Below are 21,498 nucleotides of genomic sequence, written 5' to 3'. Positions count from 1 at the left end.
CTTAGCAACATCTAATTCTCATACATGGTAAGGGAAAGAATATTTATACATAAACAGGTTTGGGATCTGGTATCCAGAAACCCATTATCCAGAAAGTTCTGGATTATGGGAAGGCCATCTCCTATAGACTCCAGTATAAGAAAATAATTACAGTTTTGAAAATCGATTTCCTTTTTCTCTGTAGTAATAAAACAGTAACTGTACTTGATCCCAACTAAGATATAATTACCCCTTATTGGGGCAGAACAGCCCTATTGGGTTTATTTCATGGGTAAATGATTCCCTTTTCTCTGTAATAATAAAACAGTACCTGTACTTGATCCCAACTAAGATATAATTACCCCTTATTGGGGGCAGAACAGCCCTATTGGGTTTATTTCATGGTTAAATGATTCCCTTTTCTCTGTAATAATAAAACAGTACCTGTACTTGATCCCAACTAAGATATAATTACCCCTTATTGGGGCAGAACAGCCCTATTGGGTTTATTTCATGGTTAAATGATTCCCTTTTCTCTGTAATAATAAAACAGTACCTGTACTTGATCCCAACTAAGATATAATTACCCCTTATTGGGGGCAGAACAGCCCTATTGGGTTTATTTCATGGTTAAATGATTCCCTTTTCTCTGTAATAATAAAACAGTACCTGTACTTGATCCCAACTAAGATATAATTACCCCTTATTGGGGGCAGAACAGCCCTATTGGGTTTATTTCATGGTTAAATGATTCCCTTTTCTCTGTAATAATAAAACAGTACCTGTACTTGATCCCAACTAAGATATAATTACCCCTTATTGGGGGCAGAACAGCCCTATTGGGTTTATTTCATGGTTAAATGATTCCCTTTTCTCTGTAATAATAAAACAGTACCTGTACTTGATCCCAACTAAGATATAATTACCCCTTATTGGGGGCAGAACAGCCCTATTGGGTTTATTTCATGGTTAAATGATTCCCTTTTCTCTGTAATAATAAAACAGTACCTGTACTTGATCCCAACTAAGATATAATTACCCCTTATTGGGGCAGAACAGCCCTATTGGGTTTATTTCATGGTTAAATGATTCCCTTTTCTCTGTAATAATAAAACAGTACCTGTACTTGATCCCAACTAAGATATAATTACCCCTTATTGGGGGCAGAACAGCCCTATTGGGTTTATTTAATGGTTAAATGATTCCCTTTTCTCTGTAATAATAAAACAGTACCTGTACTTGATCCCAACTAAGATGTAATAGCCCCCCTTACAGAAAGCCCACCAAAGAAATGATAGAAGCAGCATTTCTCATATTAATAAACATATATTTTATTGCTACTGTATATAAACCTGCATCTCACCCCCGTAGCCCCTCTAAAGCCAAACACATCCGTAATATATTTTATTTCTCCATATTTAATATATTTAGTAATTGCCTGTCTCCCATCAGTACAGGCTCATCACCGGCAGAGCTTTAATGCATCCCTTAATGAGATATTTAAGCTTTTTGCACCATGAAGGTCGTTATGAAGTTTGGGTTTTTCCAGGACGGGATAAACCAAATTCCACTTTGTCCTGATTTCATCTTCATTTCACCTTGATTTTGCTTTCACGCAGAGAAGATAATTGCAGTTTTTTTCCCTTCTTTCCATTAGGAATCAGCGCTGATTCTTTCTACTGAGAACTGAAACAATATATTGTTTGTTGTACATTTCTGCCCTCGGCTTTTTTCATTATCGCGCCAATATATCTCCCCATAAACGTGTCACTACGGTCCTTCTCTCCGGACCCCTCTCACCTTACTGCAGCTTTTCCCTGGTACGATCTATTTTCCCCGGGTGCAATAAACACTAGAAATAGCTCTTTCCCTAACAGGCGATGCCAGTGGGATTGACCTCAGTGCTGAATCGGCTTCTGGATCGTCCCAAACGGGTGTATTTTTTGCATTGAGGCTGCTGGAATACATCTGCGCCATGCGTTCATGTCAATATAACAAATGGCCACGTCAAATGAAACGTTATAATTGGCTAAACCCCCGTTCCCGTGGCAATAAATCTGCTGATGGTTTTCCAATGCAGTCAGGTGTAGTCAGGTTTATTAAGACAACTACAGGATCCGCGCTTCTCAATGCTGCAGCTCAGTCGCCATTGCAGTGAGGCGCCTTTGGGGAACAGATGGAACAGGCCTTAATGGTGCATTTTAGTGCAACATGTTGCAGACCACCATTGACTACAATTGCAATCAGGGTTGTACTAGGCCGGTGGGACAATGGGGAAAAACCCAGTGGGCCCCGTCCACAGTCAGCCCCTATCGACTCAGCTTGCTCCCCCCGCCTGGAACGATGCACTCCCCCACACTGGTGCAGTAAGTGGAGTTGGGGGGGGGACTGTGAATGGAGTGGGGAACCCCAGTCCAACACTGAATTCAATTGCACTGATGAGCTGAATGAACCAGTAAAGTCTCCTCTACCTGCTACTGGTAGAACTCAGCTATAGTGGCATTTTACCCATCATCCCCCATCTTCACTCCATTCTGCACCTTGGTAGGGTGCACTTCTCCTGTAGAATGTTTTCATTGGAAGCTTGAGGGTTTCTAACAGAGATGGAGCAATGCTATGCAAGCTTCTAGCAGGTAATAACCAAACACCATCATCCCACTAAGCCAAGATGCTCATGGAAAGCCCATGGAGAAAGGTTGAGCATCTCACCTTTGGTGGGACTTCATTGGAAGCTTGAGGGTTTCTAACAGAGATGGAGCAATGCTATGCAAGCCTCTAGCAGGTAACAACCAAACACCATCATCCCACTAAGCCAATATGCTCATGGAAAGCCCATGGAGAAAGGTTGAGCATCTCACCTTTGGTGGGACTTCATTGGAAGCTTGAGGGTTTCTAACAGAGATGGAGAAATGCTATGCAGGTAATAACCAAATGCCATCATCCCGCTAAGCCAAGACGCTCATGGAAAGCCATGGGGGAAGGTTGAGCATCTCACCTTTGGTGGGACTTCATTGTAAGCTTGGGGGTTTCTAACAGAGATGGAGCAATGCTATGCAGGTAATAACCAGACGCCATCATCCCGCTAAGCCAAGACGCTCATGGAAAGCCATGGGGGAAGGTTGAGCATCTCAACTTTGGTGGGACTTCATTGGAAGCTTGAGGGTTTCTAACAGAGATGGAACAATGCTATGCAGGTAATAACCAAACGCCATCATCCCACTAAGCCAAGACACTCATGGAAAGCCCATGGAGAAAAGTTGAGCATCTCACCTGTGGTGGGACTTCATTGGAAGCTTGAGGGTTTCTAACAGAGATGGAGCAATGCTATGCAGGTAATAACCAAACGTCATCATCCCACTAAGCCAAGACACTCATGGAAAGCCCATGGAGAAAAGTTGAGCATCTCACCTGTGGTGGGACTTCATTGGAAGCTTGAGGGTTTCTGACAGAGATGGAGCAATGCTATGCAAGCCTCTAGAAGGTAATAACCAAACACCATCATCCCACTAAGCCAAGATGCTCATAGAAAGCCATGGAGGAAGGTTGTGCATCGCACCTTTGGTGGGACTTCATTGGAAGCTTGAGGGTTTCTGACAGAGATGGAGCAATGCTATGCAAACCTCTAGCAGGTAATATCCAATGTTGTCATCCCACTAAGCCAAGACGCTCATGGAAAGCCATGGAGGAAGGTTGTGCATCTCACCTTTGGTGGAACTCGTACAGTGGTGGGGATCAAATTGACCCCTGTTGGAGACGTTATCTGTGTTCCCATGGTTTCAGCGGGAAATTTGTCGCTCAAGGCAGCAGAAAGAGTGCAAGTGTGAAAGGCTGAGAGGGGGTGCTCACCGTTCCTCATATCAAATCTGCCTTGGTACAGGGGATATAAGGGGATGAGAGGGCAGGTAGCCAATGGGGCATCATGGGCTGATTTCCCCTGTACAGGCTGAGCACCCAGTGGTTGCTGAAAAATTGCAACTTCCGTAAATGGCCTCTCTCTAGGCTTGGTGTAAATAACTTACTATGAATTTTACATGAAACCGCTATCTTTTATCTGTTTATCATCAAATGTTTCTATCATCTCATGCCTATTATCCATATATTCTATCTATCTATCTATTTATCTATCTATCTATCCATCTATCTCTATATATCATCAAATGTTTCTATCATCCTTCTAACATGTCTTATCTATCTATATCTATCTATCTATCTATTACCTATCATCTATCTATCTATATATCTATCTATCATGAAATGTTTCTATCATCTAACATATCTATTCTCCCTATATCATTCTATCATCTATCTATCTATCTATCATCTATCTATATATATCATCAAATGTTTCTATCATCCTTCTAACATGTCTTATCTATCATCTATCTATCTATCTATCTATCATCTATCTATCTAGTACCTATCTATCTATCTATCGTTTTAGTATCTATCTATCTATCATCTATCTATCTATCTATCATCTATCTATCTATCTATCTATCATCTATCTATCTATCTATCTATCTATCATCTATCTATCTAGTACCTATCTATCTATCTATCGTTTTAGTATCTATCTATCTATCATCTATCTATCTATCTATCATCTATCTATCTATCTATCTATCATCTATCTATCTATCTATCTATCATCTATCTATCTAGTACCTATCTATCTATCTATCGTTTTAGTATCTATCTATTTATCATCTATCTATCTATCTATCTATCTATCTATCTATCTATCTACTCTATCTATCTATCTATCTATCTATCTATCTATCTATCTATTATCTATCTATCTATCTATCTATTTATCTATCTATCTATCTATCTATCTATCTATCTATCCATTCTCATTACTACTTACCCTAACTATCTAGTATATATCTCTATCTATCTATCTATCTATCTATCTATCTATCTATCTATATATTATCTATCTATTTATCTATCTATCTATTTATCTATTTATCTATCATCTATCCTCTATTACCTAATGTATCTATCATTTATTTAACATATCTATCTTCCATATATCAATCCATCCAATCTCTCTCTCTCAATATATATATATATATATACACAGAACCTGTGCAATTAGGAACAATTGGAAGCTGAGCATATGTAAAACTAGATTTATTCCTCTCCCTTCGCCGCCAGTTGTAATTGCTCGGCGCATCTTTGGTTGATCTCGTACTTTCATGCAACCCCCGGTCTCACAGAAACAATAATCCCTCGCAGGTAATTAGGGTTTTGTACTTTGATAAATGTGATGCATTTGCCGCGTTCTATTTTCTTTCCCAGATTTTGCAGCCAGGAGACCGTAATTCCCATCCCATGATAACATTTGCTCTGCTCTTTTTTTTAACAGCAATCAATCCATACCTTGCTTAGCACAATATAGTTATTAGATGTTATATAAAACCACTTGCTGTCAAAATCTTGCTTATAGGAGAAGGGAAGGTTAAAACTAAGTAGAGAGGTCTATGTAAATAGAGCCATAAACACTCACAGTAATGCTGCTCTGAGTCCTCTGTCAAAATAAACACTGCATTTCTTTCCTTCTATTCTGTACACATGTTCTTCTGTATCAGAATTCCTTCTCTCAGCTCAAACCTCCAGGGCTCAGGCTTAAGCATACTCAGCTCGCTCCTCCCTGTTCCCTCCTCCCCCCTCCCATCTCTGCTGTAATCTAAGCTCAGAGCACACAGATGCAGACAGGAAGTGAAGTCATACCAAGCTAAAATGGCAGCTGCTTTCTTAAACAAACATAGAGAGCTTCTAGGGCTGTTAGCTATGGTAAAGCTTTCTGCAGAATAAATAGAATGTTCTAGCTTGCACTATTGTGGCTCATCTATTGGGGAGAAATTGCATCAGTAGCTTTCCTTCTCCTTTATGTGGTAGACAGAATAATGATAATTGATAATGTCCCAGAGTGATCTAGAGCAGGTATTGGGACTTTAGATGATGCCAAGGGAAGAACTACATAGGCTATGTTACCTATCAGTTGCTTTGAAGATCACTGTTTGGCGTAACCTTCCATATTACTCTAATGTAAGTCTGTATAAAAATGGAACCTGAAAACATGTACAGTACCTGCACCTTGCCTGTGTCCCCATTGAAATATAGAGAATCAAAATAGTTCTTTGGAAATAGTCAGTCCACCATATATTTACTGCCAGGCCCGGCCTGGCAATCTTTGGTTTCTGGCAGATGCCAGAGGGGCTGCTGTAAGATGCCAAATACAGTCACTATTTATTGGGCTGGGGGGGCTGTTTGTGCCTCTGGGTACTGGGAATGCCAGGGGGGCTGTAAGGTACCACAGACAGTCACTATTTATTGGGCTGGGGGGGGGGGCTGTTTGTGCCTCTGGGTACTGGGAATGCCAGGGGGGCTGTAAGGTACCACAGACAGTCACTATTTATTGGGCTGGGGGGGGGGCTGTTTGTGCCTCTGGGTACTGGGAATGCCAGGGGGCTGTAAGGTGCCACAGACAGTCACTATTTATTGGGCTGGGAGGGCTGTTTGTGCCTCTGGGTACTGGGAATGCCAGGGGGGCTGTAAGGTACCACAGACAGTCACTATTTATTGGGCTGGGGGGGCTGTTTGTGCCTCTGGGTACTGGGAATGCCAGGGGGGCTGTAAGGTGCCACAGTCAGTCACTATTTATTGGGCTGGGGGGCTGTTTGTGCCTCTGGGTACTGGGAATGCCAGGGGGGCTGTAAGGTGCCACAGACAGTCACTATTTATTGGGCTGGGGGGCTGTTTGTGCCTCTGGGTACTGGGAATGCCAGGGGGGGCTGTAAGGTACCACAGACAGTCACTATTTATTGGGCTGGGGGGGCTGTTTGTTCCTCTGGGTACTGGGAATGCCAGGGGGGCTGTAAGATGCCATAGACAGTCACTATTTATTGGGCTGGGGGGGGCTGTTTGTGCCTCTGGGTACTGGGAATGCCAGCGGGGCTGTAAGGTGCCACAGACAGTCACTATTTATTGGGCTGGGGGGGGGGCTGTTTGTGCCTCTGGGTACTGGGAATGCCAGGGGGGCTGTAAGATGCCATAGACAGTCACTATTTATTGGGCTGGGGGGCTGTTTGTGCCTCTGGGTACTGGGAATGCCAGGGGGGCTGTAAGGTGCCACAGACAGTCACTATTTATTGGGCTGGGGGGGCTGTTTGTGCCTCTGGGTACTGGGAATGCCTGGGGGGCTGTAAGGTGCCACAGACAGTCACTATTTATTGGGCTGGGGGGGCTGTTTGTGCCTCTGGGTACTGGGAATGCCAGGGGGGGCTGTAAGGTGCCACAGACAGTCACTATTTATTGGGCTGGGGGGGCTGTTTGTGCCTCTGGGTACTGGGAATGCCAGGGGGGCTGTAAGGTGCCACAGACAGTCACTATTTATTGGGCTGGGGGGGGGCTGTTTGTGCCTCTGGGTACTGGGAATGCCAGGGGGGCTGTAAGGTGCCACAGACAGTCACTATTTATTGGGCTGGGGGGGCTGTTTGTGCCTCTGGGTACTGGGAATGCCAGGGGGGCTGTAAGGTGCCACAGACAGTCACTATTTATTGGGCTGGGGGGGCTGTTTGTGCCTCTGGGTACTGGGAGTGCCAGGGGGCTGTAAGGTGCCACAGACAGTCACTATTTATTGGGCTGGGGGGGCTGTTTGTGCCTCTGGGTACTGGGAATGCCAGGGGGGCTGTAAGGTACCACAGACAGTCACTATTTATTGGGCTGGGGGGGCTGTTTGTGCCTCTGGGTACTGGGAATGCCAGGGGGGCTGTAAGGTGCCACAGACAGTCACTATTTATTGGGCTGGGGGGGCTGTTTGTGCCTCTGGGTACTGGGAATGCCAGGGGGGCTGTAAGGTGCCACAGACAGTCACTATTTATTGGGCTGGGGGGGGCTGTTTGTTCCTCTGGGTACTGGGAATGCCAGGGGGGGCTGTAAGGTACCACAGACAGTCACTATTTATTGGGCTGGGGGGCTGTTTGTGCCTCTGGGTACTGGGAATGCCAGGGGGGCTGTAAGATGCCATAGACAGTCACTATTTATTGGGCTGGGGGGCTGTTTGTGCCTCTGGGTAGTGGGAATGCCAGGGGGGCTGTAAGGTGCCACAGACAGTCACTATTTATTGGGCTGGGGGGGGCTGTTTGTGCCTCTGGGTACTGGGAGTGCCAGGGGGGGCTGTAAGGTGCCACAGACAGTCACTATTTATTGGGCTGGGGGGGGCTGTTTGTGCCTCTGGGTAGTGGGAATGCCAGGGGGGCTGTAAGGTGCCACAGACAGTCACTAACAGCCCCCAGCCCAATAAATAGTGACTGTCTGTGGCACCTTACAACAGCCCCTCAAACCCACAGATTGCCAGTCTCGTTCCGACAACTATCCAATGACTGACATCTCCTACTACACACGGTGTCCCCTTTAATCCAACAGTATAAATGTGGAACGCGCAGAGTAATCCGGTTACCAGCCCCGCCCACATCCCGCCATAGCAACTGATTGCATTCAAACCGCAGCAAAGCACATATGACGCCATTCAAACAGAAACATAAGGCATCCAATTACAGGCTTTATCCAATCCCTACACGGCGGTTTGATGAGTTTCAGGCTGAGGCATTAAATACGGTTTTGTAGCTTAATCCTCAGATTGGAAAATAACAATTTAATTTGCAGCGACGGTGCCTTTCCTTCCTGGGCCCAATCAGAGGCCATTCCCATTCAAACTCAGTTAATTTGGCCTAAATAAATACAAAGCAGCTATTAAATGACTACTGGGGCCCCCACCAGGCCCTTATTACAGATCCCCAGGTCCCTAATTCATTACAAACCAAGTTAGTGAGAACTTACAGCTCCGGCCCCTCCGTGTGAGACACCCACAATGCTTTGCACCTACTGGATTCCTATGTACGTACAGCGGGGAGTTCGGCCGTCCCTATCTGAATCACTAATTATTGCTTTCCGGTTCTGCGCGCAAAGGGATAGTGTAACGATATGGCTTTATTGTATTAGCGCCTCTGATTTGCTTGTGTAACCAAACGATTAGACTGCAGGATCCCGTCATACGGGAATAAAGGAATTTCACGCCCCTTTGATGGAAAAACTGAGGCAGAATTGGGATTATAGTGAAAAGACAAGATAGGGCATCTGACCCTAAACATAGTATCTATCTATCTATCTATCTATCTATCTATCTGCTATCTATCTATCTATCTATCTATCTATCTATCTATCTATCTATCTGCTATCTATCTATCTATCTATCTATCTGCTATCTATCTATCTATCTATCTGCTATCTATCTATCTATCTATCTATCTATCTATCTATCTATCTGCTATCTATCAATCTATCTATCTATCTGCTATCTATCTATCTATCTATCTGCTATCTATCTATCTATCTATCTGCTATCTATCTCTATCTATCTATCTATCTATCTATCTATCTATCTATCTATCTATCTGCTATCTATCTATCTATCTATCTATCTGCTATCTATCTATCTATCTATCTATCTGCTATCTATCTATCTACCTATCTATCTATCTATCTATCTATATATCAATCATCTATCTATCTATCTACCTATCTATCTATCTATCTATCTATCTATCTATCTGCTATCTATCTATCTATCTATCTATCTATCTATCATCTATCTATCTATCTATCTATCTATCATCTATCTATCTATCTATCTATCTATCTATCTATCTATCTGCTATCTATCTATCTATCCATCTATCTATCTATCTATCTATCTATCATCTATCTATCTATCTATCTATCTATCTATCTATCTATCTATCTGCTATCTATCTATCTATCATCAATCATCTATCTATCTATCCATCCATCTATCTATCATCTATCTATCATCTATCTATCTATCTATCATCTATCTGTCTATCTATCTATCTATCTATCTATCTATCTATCTGTCTGGCTATCTATTTGATATCTATCTATCTTTTATCCATCTCTCAACTTTTTATTATGTAGTGTAGGTATCATCTATCTAACATATCTATCATCCCTATATTTTATCTATCTATCTAACATATCTATCATCCCTATATTTTATCTATCTATCTATCTAATCTCGCTATCCAGCAGGTAAACAGAATGTATTTGTATGACAGATGGTCATACAAATGTAGTACACATGGAATGTATACACACACACACACACACACACACACACGAGAAACAGGGGGGGAGAGAGATAGAGGGGGCAATGCTATAGATCTAAATCAGGCAATTATCCCTGTTCCACCTTAGCAAGGTGCAGTGAGTGGGGACAAGTGGCAGAAGTGCAGGTGGGTGAGTTCTGTTGATCTGTCCCTGTATATTCCTGCATATCCCTGTATATCCCTGTACAGGTATGGGATCCCTTATCCGGAAACCTGTTATCCAGAAAGCTCTGAATTATGGAAAGGCCGTCTCCCATAGATTCCATCTTAATCAAATAATTCAGAATTTTAAAACTGATTTCCTTTTTCCCTGTAATAATAAAACAGTACCTGTACTTGATCCCAACTAAGATATAATTACCCCTTATTGGGGCAGAACAGCCCTATTGGGTTTATTTAATGGTTAAATGATTCCCTTTTCTCTGTAATAATAAAACAGTACCTGTACTTGATCCCAACTAAGATATAATTACCCCTTATTGGGGCAGAACAGCCCTATTGGGTTTATTTCATGGTTAAATGATTCCCTTTTCTCTGTAATAATAAAACAGTACCTGTACTTGATCCCAACTAAGATATAATTACCCCTTATTGGGGCAGAACAGCCCTATTGGGTTTATTTAATGGTTAAATGATTCCCTTTTCTCTGTAATAATAAAACAGTACCTGTACTTGATCCCAACTAAGATATAATTGCCCCTTATTGGGGCAGAACAGCCCTATTGGGTTTATTTCATGGTTAAATGATTCCCTTTTCTCTGTAATAATAAAACAGTACCTGTACTTGATCCCAACTAAGATATAATTACCCCTTATTGGGGGCAGAACAGCCCTATTGGGTTTAATTAATGTTTTATTGATTTTTTAGTAGACTTAAGGGATGGAGATCCAAATTATGGAAATATCCCTTATCCGGAATACCCTTGGTCTTGAGCATTCTGGATAACAGGTCCTATACCTGTATATCCTCTGCTCCTCTGTCACTGTCCCTGGTACTGATGGGTTTGTCAGGCTGAGTTTCCAGAGAATCTTTTGCTACAGCAGTGTGTGTGTGTGTATGTGTGTGTGAGTGAGTAGATGTGTGTGTGTAAGTGTGTGAGTGAGTGTGTATGTATCTGTACATTTGTGTGTGTATCTATCTGTGAGTGAGTGAGTGAGTGAGTACATGTGTGTGTGTGTCTATCTGTGAGTGAGTGAGTGAGTGAGTGAGTAGATGTGTGTGAGTGTGTGAGTGAGTGTGTATGTATCTGTACATGTGTGTGTGTGTGTGAATCTATCTGTGAGTGTGTGAGTGAGTGTGTATGTATCTATACATGTGTGTGTGTATGTATCTGTACATGTGTGTGTGTATGTATCTGTACATGTGTGTGTGTATGTATCTGTACATGTGTGTGTGTATGTATCTGTGAGTGAGTAGATGTGTGTGTGAGTGTGTATGTATCTATACATGTGTGTGTGTATGTGAGTGAGTAGATGTGTGTGTGAGTGTGTGAGTGAGTGTGTATGTATCTGTACATGTGTGTGTGTATGTATCTGTGAGTGAGTAGATGTGTGTGTGAGTGTGTGAGTGAGTGTGTATGTATCTATACATGTGTGTGTATCTATCTGTGAGTGTGTGAGTGAGTGTGTATGTATCTGTACATTTGTGTGTGTATCTATCTGTGAGTGAGTGAGTGAGTGAGTACATGTGTGTGTGTGTCTATCTGTGAGTTAGTGAGTAGATGTGTGTGAGTGTATGAGTGAGTGTGTATGTATCTGTACATGTGTGTGTGTGTGTATCTGTGAGTGAGTAGATGTGTGTGTGAGTGTGTGAGTGAGTGTGTATGTATCTGTACATGTGTGTGTGTGTGTATCTGTGAGTGAGTAGATGTGTGTGAGTGTGTGAGTGAGTGTGTATGTATCTATACATGTGTGTGTGTATGTGAGTGAGTAGATGTGTGTGTGAGTGTGTGAGTGAGTGTGTATGTATCTATACATGTGTGTGTATCTATCTGTGAGTGTGTGAGTGAGTGTGTATGTATCTGTACATGTGTGTGTGTGTGTGTGTATCTGTGAGTGAGTAGACGCCGGTGCGGCTGCAGGGCCAGCCCATATGCTGTATAACGCTGGAGCTCACAGGCTGAGAGGCTCATTGGGCAGGGGGAGCCGGCAGTGATGGTTGCTGAGTGGAATTTGCTATGAGACAGAGCGGCAGCAGCAGCGGAGCCTCTCGCCCTGGGTTCCCGGCAGAGCTGAGCGTTTAGCGCCTTCCTCTCTCCTCATTCCCTCCCCGGTGAGTGACTGTATTTATACCTTCCCTCTGATTTATAGAGAAGAACCAGGGAGTTATCAGTTCTGTCATTCTGATCCGAGTGGGTTTGTGTGGCACACACCGAGCCCCCCGCTCTGGCACACACCGAGCCCCCCGCTCTGGCACACACCGAGCCCCCCGCTCTGGCACACACCGAGCCCCCCGCTCTGGCACACACCGAGCCCCCCGCTCTGGCACACACCGAGCCCCCCGCTCTGGCACACACCGAGCCCCCGGCTCTGGCACACACCGAGCCCCCCGCTCTGGCACACACCGAGCCCCGGCTCTGGCACACACCGAGCCCCCCGCTCTGGCACACACCGAGCCCCCCGCTCTGGCACACACCGAGCCCCCCGCTCTGGCACACACCGAGCCCCCCGGCTCTGGCACACACCGAGCCCCCCGCTCTGGCACACACCGAGCCCCCCGCTCTGGCACACACCGAGCCCCCCGCTCTGGCACACACCGAGCCCCCCGGCTCTGGCACACACCGAGCCCCCGGCTCTGGCACACACCGAGCCCCCCGGCTCTGGCACACACCGAGCCCCCCGCTCTGGCACACACCGAGCCCCCCGCTCTGGCACACATCGAGCCCCCCGCTCTGGCACACACCGAGCCCCCCGCTCTCTCTTATGCCTAAATAAGTCTTTGTTCTGAGCTTTTATCCAACATGTTGGGAATATTCCATGGCTGCACGAGTAACCTTCCCTCCATCCACTCTCACAGCATTAACTTACTGTTCCTCCCATGGAACTCAGCTGCTTCCCCTTATATATATCTCTATATCTATATATACAGGTATGGGACCTATTATCCAGAATGCTCAGGACCTGGGGTTTTCCTGATAAGGAGTCTTTCCATAATTTGTATCACTACAAAAAATAATCTAAATATTCATTAAACCCAATAGGGCTGTTCTGCCCCCAATAAGGGGTAATTATATCTTAGTTGGGATCAAGTACAGGTACTGTTTTATTATTACAGAGAAAAGGGAATCATTTAACCATTAAATAAACCCAATAGGGCTGTTCTGCCCCAATAAGGGGTAATTATATCTTAGTTGGGATCAAGTACAGGTACTGTTTTATTATTACAGAGAAAAGGGAATCATTTAACCATTAAATAAACCCAATAGGGCTGTTCTGCCCCCAATAAGGGGTAATTATATCTTAGTTGGGATCAAGTACAGGTACTGTTTTATTATTACAGAGAAAAGGGAATCATTTAACCATTAAATAAACCCAATAGGACTGTTCTGCCCCAATAAGGGGTAATTATATCTTAGTTGGGATCAAGTACAGGTACTGTTATATTATTACAGAGAAAAGGGAATCATTTAACCATTAAATAAACCCAATAGGACTGTTCTGCCCCCAATAAGGGGTAATTATATCTTAGTTGGGATCAAGTACAGGTACTGTTTTATTATTACAGAGAAAAGGGAATCATTTAACCATTAAATAAACCCAATAGGGCTGTTCTGCCCCCAATAAGGGGTAATTATATCTTAGTTGGGATCAAGTACAGGTACTGTATTATTATTACAGAGAAAAGGGAATCATTTAACCATGAAATAAACCCAATAGGGCTGTTCTGCCCCAATAAGGGGTAATTATATCTTAGTTGGGATCAAGTACAGGTACTGTTTTATTATTACAGAGAAAAGGGAATCATTTAACCATGAAATAAACCCAATAGGGCTGTTCTGCCCCAATAAGGGGTAATTATATCTTAGTTGGGATCAAGTACAGGTACTGTTTATTATTACAGAGAAAAGGGAATCATTTATTAAAATGAGAATTATTTGCTTATAATGGAGTTTATAGGAAATGGCCTTGCTGTAATTTGGATCTTTCTGGATGAAAGGTTTCTGGTAATGGATACCTGTATATATATATATATATATATATATATGTGCAGTATTATATATAAATATACCCAGCAGTGTGGGAGAGAGAAAGAACCAGTGTTGGATAGTGGGAATATTACCCAGTTCTTTCTATTCCCCTCAGAATGGATTTGTCAAAAGCTTGAAAATCATGCATTTCCCCCTCAGTCAAGATTAACTCTTTATGTCTCTTGACGTTTGTATCAGCCGCTGTAGTTACACAAGGAACGGCAACGGGGGTCTCGGTTATCTGCCCCTTAACGCACAAGTCTTTGCTTTATTTTTGCTGCTTTCTTATTAACTATTTCCTCCCTGGTTGGCCACGAGAGACAAACAAGGGGAGATATGATTTCTCTTTGTTTCTTACAATGGCTTTGCTGGGTGGCTGAGGTGCTTAATTGGGCTCCGCTGCAGATTGAGGAGGATTTTATCCGAGATAAAAGGGGACGGTAAAGGATTATCACTGCCGGCACATGGGCAGGTTGTGGGTCCAATTGTTGGCTCTGGTTCTGTGGGGGTTATTGCTTCACACCTTTCATGCGCTTTCATCCACCTGTTGTGTAGTTTTATCCATTACAGACTATTTTGCAGCATTTTATAGAATACAGTTGTGCATTTTCTTCCGTTCTTTTTATTTATTTTCCTTCCTTTTAGTGCTACATCTTTGCTGCTTTCAAAGGGGGTCACTGACCCCGGCAGCCAAAAAAACTATTGCTCTGTGAGGCTCCAGTTTTATTGTTATTGTTACTTTTTATAACTCATTTTTCTGTTTAGCCCCTCTCCTATATGTATACCATTCTCCCATTCAAACCACTTCCTGGTTGCTAAGGTAATTTGGACCCTAGCAACCAGATAATGAATAAAAAATGAAGACCAATTGCAAGCGGTCCTCTAACTACGACCCCAGGGGAATTTACCCGGCAGGACTCGGGGGGAGGGGTTGGGGGCGAATGCGACCAGTCCGGGCCACAGTTTGATGATGACGAAGGCAGCGGCGGGAGTGGGGGGGGGGAAGAGGGGGATGGAATGCAACCAGTTGGGTCACAGTCTGCCAATGACGGGGGGGTTGGGTGCTGGTGATGGTAGTCCGGCCCCCCAACAGTCTGAGGGGCCCTTGTTACTAGAGTCCATGCAAAGCCATTGAAACCAAAGCATGTGTTGAGCCTACGGCAAGCAAGGATGGACAAGGGCCCCAGAATTAATGGGGTTTTTTTCTAAGAAAAGTTCTACTTGCAAGGTTCCCTTTGCTTATTGCTCCGGAATGGGACTATTTCTCTATTTCTCACATATGGCGGAAGCCAGAGTGTACTGCAACTATAACTCTCACAAAGAAGGGCGCCGGTGGTTCTTAAACGTAACCATGGACTGTTTACGTGTAGCTACAATAGTGCATTTCACTCATAGTTACATAGTTAAAGGAGAAATAAAACTTACAAATGAATATGGCTAGAAAAGCCATATTTTATGCACCAAACTGACGGCATTGAGCAAAAGTTTCAGCGTTCCTAAATGGTAGTGTGTTGGGGGGGGATCCTTAATTGAGAACGATGTGGGATTTTACTAGAATTGGGTCTGTTAAAAGGCAATCCCTGATTAGCCGGCTCCTCAATCGTGTGGACAGATGAACAATAACAGTTCAGAACTTATGCTTTTTCCCTGTTCTCATAAACCAACTGACCCCCCCCCGTTATAATAAGGTTCCCACCCCTTCTTGTTTCATTTTTTTACTATTTACATATTGTATATACTTACTACTTGGTCAATAAGACTCTATCCCACAGGGTCAGTTAGGCACAATAGTGAGCTACACTAGAACAATGGGTTACTCCCCAGCTTTTGGGAATCTCCTTACAAGTAGTCCCAGGCAATTTCTCTATCTAGCCCTGGGTCTGTACACTTGTTCCCTACTTCTAGGTGATACTAAACTTGGGATATTAATCCCACTGACAATCCTCGTTGGAGCCAAGAGATGCTCTTCTAGCCCTAACTGTCTGATGCACCTAGCATTTCCTATTACAGGGTATAACCTGATCTATCTAGACGTACATTTAAGACTGGGTACCACTGTAATCCCACCACCCAAAGGATTTATCACACAAGGGGGCAATAACCTGGGCTCCGAACAGAAGTGCAAGAGCAGAACGGTCATCCCTTAGGGCACACTTGTCCAGGGCCTGGTTGCACTCTGTATCCAGTATGACGTCCCGGGGGCGAGGGCAATGCCAGCAAGCGTAAGGCAGCCATGAACATGAAAGAATAGGAACAACATTCATATATATCTTTTAGTCTCCTTGCCCTTTATTTCAAGCCAGTTTGACATGTGAAATAGATTCAACATTTCAGGGTGGTAGAAGTAGACGCTCTTTTCGTCAGGAATAATTACACACAATCTTAATGACAAATATATGAGCACAAACCCCGCCCCTCAATTCAGATGGAGCCTCCTCAATGTGATCAGGTGACAGACTTATAAAGTGTTTTAGAGTCTAAATCTGTGCAAACTACAAATCCCATGATGCTTTATGAACCGGCATTAGAGGTCTTTAACCAGTAAATTTCTCCCATCAGTGGTGAAGCTGTGGTATTTGTGCATCTGTGTCTATTCAAACATGGCAAGGACTACATTTCCCATCATTCCTTACCAAAATCACCCAAACCCAGAACATTCCTATTTGGTTTATTTTTATTTTTCCTTTTCTCTGTAATAATAAAACAGTACCTGTACTTGATCCCAACTAAGATATAATTACCCCTTATTGGGGCAGAACAGCCCTATTGGGTTTATTTCATGGTTAAATGATTCCCTTTTCTCTGTAATAATAAAACAGTACCTGTACTTGATCCCAACTAAGATATAATTACCCCTTATTGGGGCAGAACAGCCCTATTGGGTTTATTTAATGGTTAAATGATTCCCTTTTCTCTGTAATAATAAAACAGTACCTGTACTTGATCCCAACTAAGATATAATTACCCCTTATTGGGGCAGAACAGCCCTATTGGGTTTATTTCATGGTTAAATGATTCCCTTTTCTCTGTAATAATAAAACAGTACCTGTACTTGATCCCAACTAAGATATAATCACCCCTTATTGGGGGCAGAACAGCCCTATTGGGTTTATTTAATGGTTAAATGATTCCCTTTTCTCTGTAATAATAAAACAGTACCTGTACTTGATCCCAACTAAGATATAATCACCCCTTATTGGGGCAGAACAGCCCTATTGGGTTTATTTCATGGTTAAATGATTCCCTTTTCTCTGTAATAATAAAACAGTACCTGTACTTGATCCCAACTAAGATATAATTACCCCTTATTGGGGCAGAACAGCCCTATTGGGTTTATTTAATGGTTAAATGATTCCCTTTTCTCTGTAATAATAAAACAGTACCTGTACTTGATCCCAACTAAGATATAATTACCCCTTATTGGGGCAGAACAGCCCTATTGGGTTTATTTCATGGTTAAATGATTCCCTTTTCTCTGTAATAATAAAACAGTACCTGTACTTGATCCCAACTAAGATATAATTACCCCTTATTGGGGGCAGAACAGCCCTATTGGGTTTAGTTACTGTTTTAAACCGCTTGTGGTGTCTTTAACCCCTTTGTGGCATAATTTGCATATGCAAATTGGGATTAGGATTTGGTTCGAGATTCGGGCGAATACCAAAATAGTGGATTCGTAGCATCCCTAATGGAGATCCAATTTACTGAAAGATCCCTTATCAGAACAGATTAAGATAAAAGATTTAAGAGGAGTTGCTGCCCTTGGAGGTCCAACTTCTGCTCAGCCTCCCACCCCCTTAGCTCATAACTAGGCTACAGATATAGAATACCAATATCTAGGACAGCAAAATAGTATTCCCTGCAAAATCCCCTTTAATTGCCCTTCTAGGTGGGCTTTCAGGTGTATCTAGAACAGCAAATAGGAATTCAAATGACAAATGACACCCTACGTGGCCTTCAGGCTGAGGCCCCCCCTGCCATTGTTTCAAGCTAGTTCCAGGGTTCTCCTGCAATGTCCCTCTATAGAAACACAAGTCATAGATTAGTTAATACAGTTCATTTCTCTGCATTCTGGGTAAAATTCACAAAAACGCCATTGTCCCCCGTGGGTTTCTCAGCGCTGAATCTGCCCCTCGCGCCTGGGACACACTCGCCGTTACAGAGTCATTATTTTTATTTCTCATTGCAGCCGAGAGTTTGCGACTCAGGTTCTTTATCGATTTTGCTGTCGGTTTGAGATTATTTGCTCCAAAGTTCTCCCCTAGGGTCTTTAAAGTGACCAAAGAGTCTAGTTACCGATACAACACAGTTTATCGTCATGGCAACAGTCCGCGTCTGTAAAATAACCTGTAGGAAAACTAGTGATGAGCGAATCTGTCCCGAAATGCTGAAAAGAAAAAAAAATAGGGGTGTATCTCGTGAATTTTTTTGGGCCGTTTCATAAAAACAATCCGCCAATGGTTAAACATGGAAATTTGCTGCACATCCATATCTGGTGAAAAAATTCTCTCATACCTAATTGCCACCAATCACTTTAAACCTTCTCATAAGGACCTAGACCTCCCAACTAGAACTAGGCCTCACAAATACAACTAGACCTTACAACTAGAACTAGTCTTCAGAAATACAACTAGACCTTACAACTAGAACTAGACCTCACAAATACAACTAGACCTTACAACTAGAACTAAACCTCACAACTAGAACTAGACCTCACAACTAGCACTAAACCTCAAACTAGAACTAGACCTCACAACTAGAACTAGACCTCACAACTAGAACTAGACCTCACAACTAGAACTAAACCTCACTACTAGAACTAGACCTCACAACAAGAACTAGACTTAACAACTAGAACTAGACCTCACAGCTAGAACTATACTTAACAACTAGAACTAGACCTCACAACTAGAACTAGACCTCACAACTAGAACTAGACCTCACAACTAGTACTAGACCTCACAACTAGAACTAAACCTCACTACTAGAACTAGACCTCACAACAAGAACTAGACTTAACAACTAGAACTAGACCTCACAACTAGAACTAGACCTCACAGCTAGAACTATACTTAACAACTAGAACTAGACCTCACAGCTAGAACTATACTTAACAACTAGAACTAGACCTCACAACTAGCACTAAACCTCACAACTAGAACTAGACCTCACAACTAGCACTAAACCTCAAAACTAGACCTCACTACTAGAACTAGACCTCATAACAAGAACTAGACCTCACAATAAGAACTAGACTTAACAACTAGAACTAGACCTCACAACTAGAACTAGACCTCACAGCTAGAACTATACTTAACAACTAGAACTAGACCTCACAACTAGCACTAAACCTCACAACTAGAACTATACTTAACAACTAGAACTAGACCTCACAGCTAGAACTATACTTAACAACTAGAACTAGACCTCACAACTAGCACTAAACCTCACAACTAGAACTAGACCTCACAACTAGCACTAAACCTCAAAACTAGAACTAGACCTCACAACTAGAACTAAACCTCACTACTGGAACTAGACCTCACAACAAGAACTAGACTTAACAACTAGAACTAGACCTCACAACTAGAACTAGACCTCACAGCTAGAACTATACTTAACAACTAGAACTAGACCTCACAACTAGCACTAAACCTCACAACTAGAACTAGACCTCACAACTAGAGCTAAACCTCACAACTAGAACTAGATTTCACAACTAGAACTAGACCTCACAACTAGAACCAGACTTCATAACTAGAACTAAACCTCAAAACTGGAACTAGACGTCACAACTAGACTCTGTTTGGCACTGACTTCTTAGCCAATTATACGTTTCTTTGCCAACTCTTGTTTTACGATATTGGCCAAATACTGTATTGGTCTCTGTCATGTTGAGCTCTACATATGGTTCATCAACATCAGAAGAAGGGAAGCAATTACATCATCAAATCTTGCTTTACAGTATTGGCCAGATGCTTGAACATAAGGAACTAGCGCTTCCATCATTTTCATAGAATCAGGTGCTAAGAGTGATGGAAGATGTAGCCGAGGGCTGGCCTCTAGCCATATTGCCGCCATAGGGAAATCTTGCCTGGCACTTTTTTCCCTTTCTATCTATAAGGGGAAAAAAGTAAATTTGTCATCTGAGATATGAGATCCCTGCGGTCTCTGTGTTTGTGGAGTGACGGGTGTCTCGCATTAGACAGATGACACCGAATAATGATATTCTTGTCTCCGAGTCTGAGCGCATTCATTATCCCTTGGATAGTTCATCTTCAGTTCTCGCTGAGCCGTGAAGTGATTTCAAGTTTTAAACTGAATTATAACAAGTCGCCCGAGGGAACAGGCATTACGTGCCACAAATTGACATTAGGAGGTTAAATTACGGCCGAGGGCTCTGGTTGGACCTCGTGCCTGAGTGGCCGGCTTGCATAATTATTTCCCGCTTCCTGGGGGAGACGATGTTCTGTGCAATTAGGAGATTATCCAAGTTTCTATCTGTTCAGTTTATACTTCAGTTCAGTTGGGTTCATGTGTTTTACAACAAGATAGTTTTGAAGATTAGGGCTTAGACTGAAGGGGGGCAGGGACCTCCTTCCTACTGTGTCTCATACCCCATGGCACTTACTCCCTGTGTATTTATATATATTTGTTGTATTTATTTATTATATCACTTGCCCTCCCTGTGTGTAATTGTGTATATTGTAAGATTGTACAGCGCTGCGTACCCTTGTGGCGCTTTATAAATAAAGTTATACATACGTACAAGGCGTTCTTCATACCTAGGGATCTTCTGCTTGGAACTCGCTTGTACAGATCATGTAGAATGTGCTTTCTGCTCTATAAAGTATCAGGCTTGGATTTCCCCGTTTTTACCAGTTTCGCTGCGGTTGCTTTGACTGGTGGATCCATCTATCCATAAAAGCTTTGTTGACTGTGTAGCTTAGGGAGTCCCAACCCAAACACACTAGAGAGCAGAAAGCAAACTCTGCATAAACTTGAGCCTAAAGCTTTACCATTGTTCCAACTTCCAAACCCCCAGTTCTAGTGATGAGCCAATCTATCCCGTTTCGCCATAAAATTCGTGAAACGCATTTTTTCGTGCAATTTTTTTGTCGCCTACCTCTTTTTTGTTG

General features: G+C 42.8%; 1 protein-coding gene across 5 annotated transcripts in view; it reads left to right on the top strand.

Moving 5' to 3' along the window:
* dlg2 (discs large homolog 2) overlaps positions 1 to 21,498 on the top strand; it is a 615,655-nt gene that overhangs the window by 446,508 nt on the left and 147,649 nt on the right. The window contains exon 1 of one of the 5 annotated variants that reach the window (XM_012958045.3): positions 12,293 to 12,444. The exons of 3 other annotated variants lie outside the window; for them this stretch is intronic. The gene's annotated coding sequence lies outside the window, so the exon portion shown is untranslated. Of the gene's footprint in view, positions 1 to 12,292; positions 12,445 to 21,498 lie in introns of those variants that run through there. One more of the 5 variants, XM_002942081.5, reaches the window with a different exon arrangement.

Source organism: Xenopus tropicalis, chromosome 2, assembly GCF_000004195.4.
Source record: "Xenopus tropicalis strain Nigerian chromosome 2, UCB_Xtro_10.0, whole genome shotgun sequence".
In the NCBI taxonomy this organism is placed as follows: domain Eukaryota; kingdom Metazoa; phylum Chordata; class Amphibia; order Anura; family Pipidae; genus Xenopus; species Xenopus tropicalis.
Note: the sequence above shows the minus strand (reverse complement) of the source record. Positions and strands in the feature narration are given on the sequence as shown.